This window comes from Chaetodon trifascialis, chromosome 11 (assembly GCF_039877785.1).
Source record: "Chaetodon trifascialis isolate fChaTrf1 chromosome 11, fChaTrf1.hap1, whole genome shotgun sequence".
In the NCBI taxonomy this organism is placed as follows: Eukaryota; Metazoa; Chordata; class Actinopteri; order Chaetodontiformes; family Chaetodontidae; genus Chaetodon; species Chaetodon trifascialis.
In genome coordinates this window covers 9316334-9329565 of record NC_092066.1, presented here as the reverse complement: position 1 = coordinate 9329565, position 13232 = coordinate 9316334, and the positions used below count along the sequence as shown (strand labels likewise).

At 40.9% G+C, this 13232-nt stretch overlaps 1 protein-coding gene across 1 annotated transcript in view; it reads right to left on the bottom strand.

Moving 5' to 3' along the window:
- LOC139338647 (ATP synthase subunit g, mitochondrial-like) overlaps positions 1 to 13232 on the bottom strand; it is a 154196-nt gene that overhangs the window by 85137 nt on the left and 55827 nt on the right. The gene's annotated exons all lie outside the window — the stretch shown is intronic.

The following is a 13232-nucleotide window of genomic DNA, read 5'->3' as shown; positions in this document are numbered from 1 at the left end:
GCTCACACGGCTAACATACCTCCACACAGAAAAAGTGTAGACAGGAAGCTGTATCACGGCCGGGTTGCAGCTCAGGTTTAACCCTGGAAAAGATCAATTCAAAATGCATGTATAAACATCAGCGTGAAGCACAGAAACTCTCCTCAAAGGTCATTATTGGTTTATGTATTCAAGGTAATATTTAACAATAGATCATATTTTCTGGATGTTTTCCTTGAAAAAGATCATCTATCGAAAAAGTCAATCATCGCTGGATAGAATAAAAGAATTGGGAAAAAATAACTGATGTGTAGGTATTTACAGATGTGCATATTCATTAACTTTGTGTTGGTCAACCAATGAGCTGCAGTTTATACACACAAAATGAAGTGGTCAAGTATATAAAAAATGATTTTAAAAAATAATGTTCTGGTGTTATGTTGGACTTAACTGCAGGCAGTACAATGGTAACCAGTGATAACTGCACCCAAGTATATAATACTAATGAGTACTCCAAAGAAAATACCAATGTGTATGCCAGCAGGGCTGCTGCCCAATGCAAATGCACAGACTACAAGGCCGGCATGTACTGCCAGATGCAAGTTCTGCTGCCTCAAGCCAAGGCAACAGATGCTATGAGCTCACTGCCTTGCAAGATTTTAAAACCTAACCAGAGGGAAGGAGAGCAAGTCATGCCAGCCCACCAGATGCAAAGCCAAGGGAGGAAGGTAGGCATCGTCTCATATCTGGGATGACTGATGTCCACCCACTGAATTCGTAATGCACCTTCAGGCAGGAACCTGCACAAGCTGTGATGGACTGAGACAGTCTCCATTCTCTCAGCCTCGTGGTAGGAGCCAGAATCCAGAATCAGCAGGTAAGCGGTCTTGACTGACAGCGACTTCAGGACCTGCAACTCTGAAGGCTCAACTGTGACCTTCTACAGGTCCTTGAAAATCGACTCCATAGCTTCCTACACGCGTCCAAACACCCTTGAGGATTGGAGAAACCAGAGTGTAGTCCTCTGGTCAACTGGTCTTTTCCTTTTTGCACAGGTGTGATTGCAGCCACTGTTCCCCTGAAGGAGACAACCTGGACACTAAGGATGTTTTCAGACCTCCCTACATTTCCATGGATCTCTGATAACAGTCACCAAATTGTGTCCAATCAGTAGTTTCCAGTCAGTCCATATGGCAGCATTGTTTGCTCCTTTTTTTAGAGTCAGAACCAGAAGTTGAAGGCAACAGTGTGGAATTTTTTCCTTGTTCAGGATCAAATGTGCTGAACGTCCTGTGTGAAAGCATGCAGAGCTTCTATGAGGATGTCCCTGTTGTCTTTAACATTCGCCATCCTTATCAGCACATTTTGACCTTGAAGGTGATGAAGGAAGCAGCAGAGGAGTAGATTAGCCTTCTACTACGCACAGCAGCTCGATATTAATATGTATCCAGATTCTGGGTTCTGATTGGCTGACATGTCTGTCTTATGTTCTTCTTAAGTAGAGTAAAATTGGATACTTTTGAGTGTTTCACCATGATTTTTACTCTAAGTCAGCTCCAGCACAGCTTAGGATAGACTGAGCATCTTCTGTGCCATTCTAGGAATCCATAACTAAGCCCAGAAACCTCTCAAAGAACTCCATCGAGGCACTGGCTGCAAATGTTCTGGAGCCGAGACCGATGAGCCTGGCAGTAGTCCTCTGACTAATTCAAAATCCTCCTGTCTTGGGGTGCAAAGGTGAAATGAATTGTTGAATATGCTATAATTCTTGGTGTAGAAATTAAGGCACTCAACATTTGCATGTGGTCATTAATAAGTCTTCCATACAGGAGATGCGTCTGTGACGCAGGCCGACTGAACATTTGACCCTTCATGTAAAATTGCAGTCAGGTTTATTACTGGCTGTCATGGTTCAAGAATCCAGCCTGCATTAGCAATAATGAGAATTACTCTACAGTTTCTGTTCTCTCTACACATCCATTTGTTGGTCTTCGTCTTTCGTTCTGGCTGCAAAGTCTGTTAGACAATGACATTGTCGATAATGTCAAACTAAATTTCAAAACATAATAGAAACCCCTATTCATCAAAGCTGAGCTGTGTTCAACCGGCTTTCAGCCCAAGTAAAGAGGAGGCCTGCCCGGTCTAATGACATTTACTCTCTCTGATTGTCTTCAACACATTTAGTTGGCGCCATGCTCTCTGTAAGAAAGCAGCACAAATAATCTCAAGAAAACAAACATTTTTTTGCTGTTTGAGCATTAGTCTTGAATCCTGTGTCCTCTACAACTGAGTATATTCAGATTTTACACCCTGATGGTGTCCTTTGCTGTTTGTCTTCATCTGAAACTGCAGCTAAAGGGACGGTTCGCTGGCATGCATTACTGGCAATCCATGACAAGAAGAAAAACACCAGGATCCCAGCACAGGCACACCTAAACACGGCTATTTTCAATGTTTTTATTTACACAAGGCAACATTTTCAAGTCAGTTTTTTACATTAAGATCTCTGCACACTCGCAAAAAGGTTCATGTTGTACTTTGGTCAAGTGATTTCATTCAGAGCTCTGTCTGTCATGACGACATTAAATATTATTTTTTCGCATCACTCGAAACAAAGAACTTGTTTCAAGCAGCCTGTTTTTAAAGAAAAACAAAAGCAATCATGTTAGAGTGGCAGTTATCTACTGTATGGATAATGAGACCAGACAATCGCTGCTGAAGTGGAGCCCCTCGTAAGATCGGGTGGGTGTTTTGTGTACTGTTCAACAACAGTTTATCACTAATTACTTGCGCTGTGGGACAGAGGAGAATAGTACATATTTTATTAATCATTTCCTCTTGACAAAGTACAATAATGCACAATCACTGTTTGCGTAGAGTTATGAGTGATTGCACAGCGAGCAGTCAACGGTCTTTGGGGGCTGACTTTTCAGTCTCCATTTGTCCTGTAAATCTGTGTAATGGAGCAACATGATTATGGGTTTAAAGGAAAACAGTCGTTCACTCCTTTTGCTGAAGCTGTGATGGGTAAAAAAGATGAGAGAATAGTGCTGTTATACCTTTAAAGATGGACTCATGTTCACATCAGAAAATCATTTCCTCAGACTGTGTTAGATAAATATGAGACTGTGAAGCTGTTTATGGTATGTGTGTTCATTTGAAATCCCAATTGCACACGCACACAGAACAAACTTAATTAACGGGCAGTTAAATAAGAAATTGCCAAAAGGTAGAAGGCACAAAAACTCATTTGAAAAATGATTATGAAAAATTGTTTGACAGAAAAAGAGAAACAAGTAAGCATCACCATGTTACAGTTCCAACCTCGTAGAAAAACTACATTATAAATCACACACAAATGACAACTTGGCATAAAAAAATCCCATCAGTAAAAATGTACTGCAAGTGTACTTAGAAGAGAATACCCACAGTACAGTTAAAAGAGTTATCAAATATATTGATGTGAAGTATCCATTCAGCTAAAACTCTCAAGCTCAAGTAGACATGATTCATCTTCAACTAAAGCTCTTCTTCTGTTAGGATTCATATTCAGCACTGCTCTAACACGGGACAAGAAAGTTCTGGTCTTGGATAGCCAGACCTAGCTCCACAGCGCTCTGTCAGGGCTGGAGAAAGGTCGGGCTGCACCCATTATCATTCTGGTTGAGGGTTTCTTTAAATCGATCGCAATCATCCTGGACGGCACAACGCTGCCTTCGCAAAATAGTGCCAGTGGAAACTGGTTTGGTGGAACGTTTGGGGAGGTGAGCCCTGGCATTAAAATAGCTAAATGCCAGGAAAAAAGGTAACAGCTACTAGCTTGATTACGTTCGTTCCATCAGCAACCAGGTTAAGGTATCTTGCCATTTTCAGCAAATATCAGCTCGGAGGTTGTTCATGTTGTTTTCCATCATTTTTCAAAATGGTATCAAGCCGATAGGGGAAGGGTCAAGTGATAAATAGGCAATGATTTAACTCTTAGCTCTTTATTCATATTCTATCAGCGTTGCCTAGTTTGACAGGTTTACCTGATGTCCACGAGCCTGGTGTGTCCCACTGGATGGATTTATTTGCATGCTGAGGACGAGCCGTGATCGTGCAACTGGTCCGTCAACGCCCGTGCACCTCCATAGAAGTAAATAGGATCTGTCGACTTCCATCTACAGATCCAGTGTGTCTGTACTGTAGCTCTGGAATTAGGGTTATTTAACCCGAGCACAAAAGGAGGGTTAATATGCATTGACAGAATATTGAACTGGGGACCCTGAAAGGCCGAATCATGACCTTACCTGCTTGGTAGTGTGCTTATCTCTTGCTGTTACAAATTAGCTGTACATAAAGCTAACTTCTAGGAGACAGGATTGATCTGGGCACATCCTTGAGCCGTCCACGACCTTCATGAAATCAGTAAAGAAAAGAAAACTGATTTAAACTCATCCCATGCATGTTCAGTCAAAGTTCGAATCAGACTGAGTGTATTGATTTGTGTTTTTCTGTGGAGGCTCTGAGCTGAATCGTCGGATGGCTAAGAAACTATTTGGCATTCTGAGGACCGTGGACCTGAACTTTAGGACACATCAATAGAAGACACAGAGGAAGAAATGGAGAGGCAATGAGTAAACAGAGACAATGGGAAAGAGAGAAACTGAAGAGAGGGGAGGAACCTGGCTGAATACTTTGTGGGTTGTTTCAGAAGCGGGGATTTGTTTGTGAGCAGAGAAACACCAGCAGCCTACAGAAAAAGGTTCAGGTTCAGAATAAAAACTGGAGTTGGCTCAAAGTCTAAAGCACATGGTGAGCAAGGCCGTAAAAGATCTGAATTTAAATTTTTACCATTCATCCCTTTCACTGGTATTCGACCAGCGTGTGGGCACAGGATGCCTCAGGATGGATCTGTATTTTCTTCTTAGCTGTGCTGTGTCATTATACCTCCAGTCAGAACCTTTGTCTGTAAGAGTGAAGGAAAAAATCAACTCTAATAAACTATTGGTGGGGCTTTAATTTATGTTTCATATTAATATTCTTTCATATCATATCCCACAGCAAGAAACCCACAGAGAATTAACAATGCAACAGAGCATTTTAGCATCTTTGAGATCATCGTTTTTGTTTTGAAGTCCCACAACGTTTCAGTTTTGGCTCAGATCAGCATTGTTTAGGGTTGCAGCAAGAGGCTGTTGACAGTGGAAAAACTGTGATAAATCGCCAACACAGACCAGCACCAAACAGCAGTCAGAGAGAGCCAAATCTTCCTCCCAGGAGTTGGTGGAGAACAAAAACAGACAAAAAAAAGATTTACTGGACTTATCATTTATTGTGACCAGTAATACAACTCCAGATGAATAATAATGTCGCTATGTTTGTTTACAGCTCGTTCTGCTGCCCCCAAGTGGCCAAAAAAGCAGTTAATGCAGCTTTAAAATTGATGATTAAATAGATGAAAGATTATGGTTCATTCAGCAGTCGAGCATCCTCAATCCAATCATAACTTTACAGTTGAGGTTTCTTTACATCACTGAGCAATTCCAGCTCAAAACAATGAATGCTTACATTATTTTTTTCACAGTGATGTGACTTACATTTACCAAGTAAACAATGGAAGTTTGTGTATTAACGAAAGGTTCTTGGAGACGAGCTAAGAGAAGTACAGTTGTATTTGATCTTATGGTAAATAAATATCAGTAGTCTCTACACCTTCTACTAATGATCATTTTAATAGTTTGTCAGTTGTTGCAACATCAGAAAATAATTTTCTATAGCTCGAGGCGATGTCTTCAGATGTCCAACAGCAGCAGATCTTCACATTGGGGGAGCAAGAACCAGCCATCCATCCAACCATCATCTTTGGCCATTCTGCTTAAAAAGTGGATGAAACAATTAACTGGTTATTATTATTTGGTAAATTTTCTGCCGATTGACAAACATCCAGTCATGCGTCATCATTCCAGCTCTAGCTCTAGCCAAATTCTGCTTTTCATATTTGTTGACTTGGATAGCAAGTCTAACAGTTATGAAAACATGGTACTGTCCAAAGTAATTGCTGAGGTCTGGGTACACGGCAACACATTACACTAATGTCTGATGGGGTCAGAAGGTCAGACAGGTTGCAAACAAGCCAACAATTTAGCCAAATTACCTAAACCTCTTTATTTTGAGGTCAAACAGAAAGTGAGGGCATGCAAAATGTCTGCTCCTCTAATCCACGAAGACCAGACCGACAAAGCCAGTTAGACACAACAGGAAGTTTTGATTTTAACTTTACTGCTACACAACCTTCAGCTGAGTCTGAGGAGATTTCCTGTATTATCCAAAACTCTGATTTCCACACACACACACACACACACACACACACACACACACACACACACACACACACACACACACACACACACACACACACACACACACACACCAAAATATGAGGGTGGCATTTTCAGATGTATCCACTCTGTGAGGCAGAAAAGATATTTATGAATGTGCAAGATGTGTTTCAGGATTAACCAATTTACTGTGAACAGCTTTAATTTGGATTCTCAGTCAGTACACACACACACACACACACACACACACACACACACACACACACACACGTAGAACACATATGCACTCATGCTCACACATACCCACACAGGGAGAAGAGGAAGAATAATGAAAATATGGCGTGTAGTGAATTTTAAGATGCTCACTTTGTGTAAAGTATCTCATGTGTGTTTGTGCATCTGTGATGACCTTTTACACCAATCCCAAAGGAGTGTTTCTGTTAAAATGGAGGAGGAGGCACGAGGTCCTCGCATGAAATGAGCTTCCAGCAAGAAAATGTCCATGTGGGAGAACGTGTGCATGACAGAGTGAGAGATGTGACATGCATCGTAAAAGTGTGTACACATAAATGTGTGTGCCAGTATGACCACTAATAACACCCTCAAGCAACAAGTACAGTGAGTCACCATCTTCGTCGTACAATTTGTGCTATCAAAGTCCAACTAAGATTAAAATGATTTTTTTTCTATAATCATTTTATTTTCAATAGCCAAGGCGGCGGTTTTGAGAATAATACAATGATGTGATCCAGCCTGTCTGGAGGCTATTTCGCATTGCTTACATTGAGGGGTGTCCTATCCTCCTGTTGTGGGGAGGATCATGCTGCAGCACCAGCAGCCTGAGGTGGCAGAATAAAATAAAGAAAGGAATTTGATCGATTAAAATATACATTAAACGGCCCCTGATCAGCTCGGGACACCTCAACTTACATTGCATTTATTTGGAAGATGTTTTTGTCCAAACATTTTCCCCCAGATACACTTTAGATTCAGCGTCTTGTTCAAGGACACTTTGACAGAAGGAGCCGCGAGTCAAAATAACATCCAATTATTGGGCAACTCGCTCTACTACCTGAGCTACAACAAGCCCGTTTGATGGATCGCCCAGCAACACTGGCTTTCAGTTATCACTCAAACACTGTCACGGGAAATGCCTACACTGACGCTCGAGGCCTATGTGCTGTTTCCATAGATATACTTTAAAAAATGCAAAAAGGAAGGATAATTTGTTTCATCATCATTTTTATTATTGGCTGACTTTAAAAAGAAAGACATGTAAAGCTGCTGTAAGCCACCTGACTGACCATGGACTGACCTCTTATTATAAAAACACTGGTTCACATCCCAATTATACTTTCTGCTCTCTGGTGGCTCCGGAGATGTGAACTTGATCATCTATGCAGAAAGCCAGTGTATTATTAATAGGACTGCATGTGCATCTGCTGTCCATGATAGCCTCCACCCTTCAACCAGCACACAAATGCACACAGCCAAGAACACAATTTTGCAAAAAAAAAAAAAAAAAGAGCATAAATGGACACTTTTCAACCTCAGTGCTTCACAAATGTGCCATTCATTCACCCACGCACACACACACTCACACAGTGTCGCTGGCCTGGCCATCAGGAGGAATTTGGGACTCAAAGTCTCAATCAAGAACACTTTAACATGTGGAGGGAAGGAGCTCAGGATCAACCCACCAGTCCTACATTCAACAGATGACCTAAAAAGTCAATTTGGGATGTTGATGTAAATTTAGCTTAATGGCATTAACAGGAGAACAGAAGACGACAGCCGTGCCCAGCATTTGGACTGACAGGAGCTTAGCTCGTACTGACTGGATGTCGCACGCTACAGCAAATAAAAAACAGAAATAAGCACCCAGTCCTCGGTGGCATGATGGATGGCAGATGGAAGCAGGTGATCAGCTACGTAATCAGTCAATCTCTGCACAAAAAGAAGCAAGATAAGAACCTAAATTGTCCTCCGGTAATAGTGAGAGATTAGCAGAAGAGCTGGAGGCAGAACTGCCTGCATCAGAGGCAAGAATTGAATTCCAGTCGGCACCACTGCACCGTCCCAGGCTGCACAGAAATAGCCTGGGTTGTTTTGTAAAGGCGGGGGATGCTGAAGATTTGTTGAATGATTGGACTGATGCCTATTTACACAGCGCACATGGCTGGGGTGAAGAAAGTCCAGCTTGTTTTCAGGCTTAAAGCAGAAAATGGCTCCCAGTCTCTTTTGTGTGGGCTGTCATAATGGATGCTGAAACCAGAACGCCAAGATACTTGCTGTTGTGGGCTTTTTTCTTTAACTCCAGGCAAAGGTCTAATGATGATAATGAATTAATGGCCCAAGCTTTAAAAAAGGAAAGATAAGATGGGCTTCTGTGGATTAGTTTGCTCCTCTGTGGGCGAATTAACCAGTGATTTGCTCTAAGATCATCATCTGTCATTAGGTTTCAAGATAATGTCATTATCCGACTCAAACTTTATAAATAAATCATGTCCTCTGTATGATTCCAGTCTTAAGCTGTTTGCCGCTTCATCTTTCGCTGTCAGTCAGGACCTGGCGAGACGTTTTACCATTTGTAAACAGGTATTCAAGTCAAGGTTTCTAAGTGAGACAGTAGCGTCAACAAAGCATCGCTCTCTGATGCAAAACAGTCGAGACGGCCTGTCTTACGTCTTCTGCTGTTCAACATTTATTATGTCCCCGTCAACACGCACAAAGAGATGATTCACCCATTCAAATGTTAATTTTACTGAAATAGACTAAACACAAAGACGTCAGCACTTAAATCTCTTAGTCAACACTTAGATAACTAATAGCGCCAGTATGCCTCAAACAAAGTGGTCAGAGCGGTCGGGCTGGGGGGGCTTCAATATCTGACAAGCACGCCCACATCAGGTGATGATTGACAAGGTGTGTGTGTGTGAGTGTGTGTGTATTATATATGATATATGCAGTATTTATTGGGGTTTTTTTTTTTGGTCTGTGTTCTCATTTCTATTTTATTTCAATGTCCCATGTCAACTTCATTTGTGACTGAAACATCTGCGTGTGTGTATAATAAACTATTACTCATAAAAAGAGTTTATGCTTTGCTTTCATCAGCTCACTGTATCATGAAAAAAAGACTTCCTATAATCCTGGTAATTGCCGCTTAAACTGCATTAATGCCCTGTAATGTTTGGCCTGTCCACTTAACACAGCTAATAGGAGGCTTTTAACCCTCAAATGCATATTTATGCTGAAATATGCATGTAAATAGCTCATTATATAATGATGAAGAATTGAATATCTCCGATTCTCTGTAAAACTTTCCACTCAGTTTCTTCACACAACTCAATGTCAAGTCAGCTCATTTTTGTTCAGTAATTCTTCTTCTTTAAGAATAGAGGCTAATGATTGCCCTGAATGATCACCGGCTCTGCACTGCGTCTGCCCCTCAAAGGCTATTGGATTAAAGCTTGACTTTGGCTCATCGGGCCGATTCAAATCGATCATGACTGATGAGGCGATGAGGGACGGAGGGAAGACTGACAAGAGATTTTGCCAAGTCAATTTCTCGTCTCCTGGAGTGAAGGTTTGGTCCTTTTAGCTCAAATTTTGCAGTAAAACAGCTGTTATTGCTCTCTCAGTTAGATTGTTATTCTATATTTATGCCTGCAGTCTTCTCTCTATTGGCTGCCTTTGCTTGACAGGTGGACAGGTGTTACGAGGGCAGGAGATGATGGCAGGTTCACTAACTTTATGTCACTATGGTAATATACACAGCCAGGACTAACATTCCATGCAAAACGTGGATTGACATAGAGCCAAAAGATTAGCCGATCATGATGAATAAAATTACCCGGATCATTGTAACACCAGCGTTCGGCTGCCCAGCCGAGACAGATCAATACCATTAGGTTCTTTCTGCCTGCTGTTCCACAACACCAGCACTCAGGTGGATGATATATTGAGGAATGGCATCCAAGCCGAAGGGAGCGCATGGTTGATCATTCTATCAAAGTGTTGGAAAAGATTTATAAATTATACACGGTAGGTTTTTCATTAACGTATTGGTTGATTATACTGTGGCGGCGTGGTGCTTGATTACACTATCAAATGGCTGGAGCAGGTTTATAGATTCCATCCATCCATCCATTATCTATACCGCCTATCCCTTTCGGGGTTGCGGGGGGCTGGAGCCTATCCCAGCTACAATGGGCGAGAGGCGGGGTACACCCTGAACTGGTTGCCAGCCGATTGCAGGGCCGGTTTATGGATTATATTTGTTAAAACATTTGCAAACGTGACAGTGAGCACGTTTTGCCCTGCGTTCACAGCTACAGTCCTGATTTTAAGAGCAGGAGCATTTAATGTATCAGTAATGCTTCAATAACTCGTGTTGTAGGAACAGTTGGTGATTGAGACCTCTTGTGTGTTTTGAGGCCACTGTTACCTTCATCCCTCAAACGGCTCCTTCAGAGAGCTTTTTGAATTGAACAGATATACAAACGATATCTTAATGGATGTCCGAACTTTAAAAATTGTCATGATTGTGGCAATAAATATTCCACATTTGTACTTTATGTATTACAATGTTCAGCTAACCCAAGTGTTAAAAATCTGAATTTAAACCTTCCAACAGTGTGTGGCATTCATCCAGCTTACTCCATCTCATAACAGATCATATGATAAAATAATATTGGTTTCACAGTTTTGACTGAAATGCAAGGGCTGCAGTCCTCAAGAGCAGTCCAGGTCTCAGGATGTTTCCTCCAGATTAAATGACAAAATCATTTGTCGTCATGTGTCTGATCTGATGCCTGCACCGACAGGATATTATGTCATTTGTCAGCTGTCATGTGACCTGTCATTTACAGGTGCAGGTACTTCCTGTATATTCCACAGTGTGGCATGGACTGGTAGCCAAACACTCTGATTTTATGTAAACTTTCTGTGTGAGCACAGATAAACTGATTTAATGAACGCCCTTCATTTTGTTACTGTGAGAAAAGTGAGTTGATTCGGGGTTTTAGATGTTTGAAAAGTAAGGAAAAAGTAAAACAATTATTATTTCATCAATCAAAATAAACTGATCATAACCAAAACTAAGAATAATGATCATTTCAACATTTCACCAATTTGAAATTCTCTTAAATTAAAAGTCACAAAAAAATTAAGCTGCAGCTTTTTTTTTTTTTTTTTTTTACCACATCTTAACTAGATGCGGTTTATACTCTTTAAGTCGTGTCTGACAGATGTGGAAAACTGGAAAACTTAGATGTGTGCTGTGGTTTCAAGGCCCAAATGTGACGAAAGATCAGACCTTCATAGTTTTGCTGGTGACATTTCGTAAGATTTTTTGTTTTTCTTTCTTTCTTTGCGTTTTTTAATAAAATCTTACTTGTGTTATGTTGAATTTCCTGTTCAAATTCAAACTTTTCCATCTTTAAAGGACTGTGCTGAGGGATGGAAGTTATATGATTGGTGAGATGAAGACAAGATCCAGAAAATGCATATATTGATTTTTTTTTTTCTTATCATTATTGCTTTTTTTGCACTCAGAGTTTAACTTTTTTTTGGAGGAGAAAGTACGAAATTAACTGTCCATAGTGCTGCTTCACCCAGGAGAGCTTTCTGGGTAAAAATAAAAGAAATACATCTCATTCTGTCATGTGTTTACCTCAGTGGAGGCAGGAAATTAACAGAAGAGCCCGAGTTGAACAGAATGATTCTTTGAAATTCAACAAGAGCTTATGTGAGCACAGTTGATAAAGCCGGTCACTAATTTTTCTGGTTATTCCTGCCTATGATTGAGACTCAATGTACTCTTCTAAAGACCATTAATTTGTGTTGTTGGAGGTGGATGGACGCATTATTCTCTTTGCAAAGGGAAGCAGCATCTGTAGCATCCACACACACAATTACAGACTCGCCGATGTCATGAGTGATGATGACATATACAGAGCTGAGCCTGGGCAAGATTCACAGTGCAAATGCTCACATGTACAACAGTTTGTATGAAAGCATACCTCCTTATCACAGCCTCTTATATCCCAAAAACATATCTCTCAAGAGGAGAAAGAGAGATCATGAAAACCTGTGACATTCATGCTTGTATGAAGAATTCATATTCTTGCTCATCGCATAGCATCTCAAAAAGGCCTTGGTTCGTATCTCAGAGAACAACAGGATGTTAGTGTGCATTGAACGCACTCCATGGGGCTTTAACTCGATGATTTTGAATGGAACATGATGTTTTCAGTCTTGTCTGTTTTGTTAACCCTTGGCATTAGTTAGCATCTTAAGAGGGGACATCTGTGAGGACATGGCGTGCTTTCCCTCAATATGATGTGAAGTGCATTACTCAGAGGACAGTGAACGCAGCGTTGGTGAGTGAAATGTGCACAGGTCATTGTGACCATTCTGGGATGTTGTTTTGTTCAGTCTTTTACCATCAACTTCTTCACCTGAAAAAAGAGAAATTGATAAGAAAAGAGAGAACATGTTGTCACAATGCTAAACAATGTGCGTCTTTAAACAGCTGAAAGTGTGTGTTTCGTACCTCGTGCCTCATTTAACCTTGGGCACTGATAAACCTGTGCAGCTCATCCCATACATATGTTTTCTATCATATAGCCTGCATCTTCTGTTTCCATGGCAATGTTTAAATATTTCTATTTGTGTCTGTGGCAGGGCCCATGCGAGTGCATGCAAGCAGCACAACAAATAAAGAATAAAGGCCTGGCTTGGTTTGGGGCTATTTAACAGAATACTGTGTGCATGTAAACACACTCATTGACACAAAGGCCTTGGGGCTTTTGATATGGGAAAATGTGCCCTGAATGAGAACTTGTCAATTAGGTGAGTAAAACGCATTTTAAGCTGCATGTATTATGATTAGTGTTGATAAGGTCAGTTTTGAAATCAAACGAATGT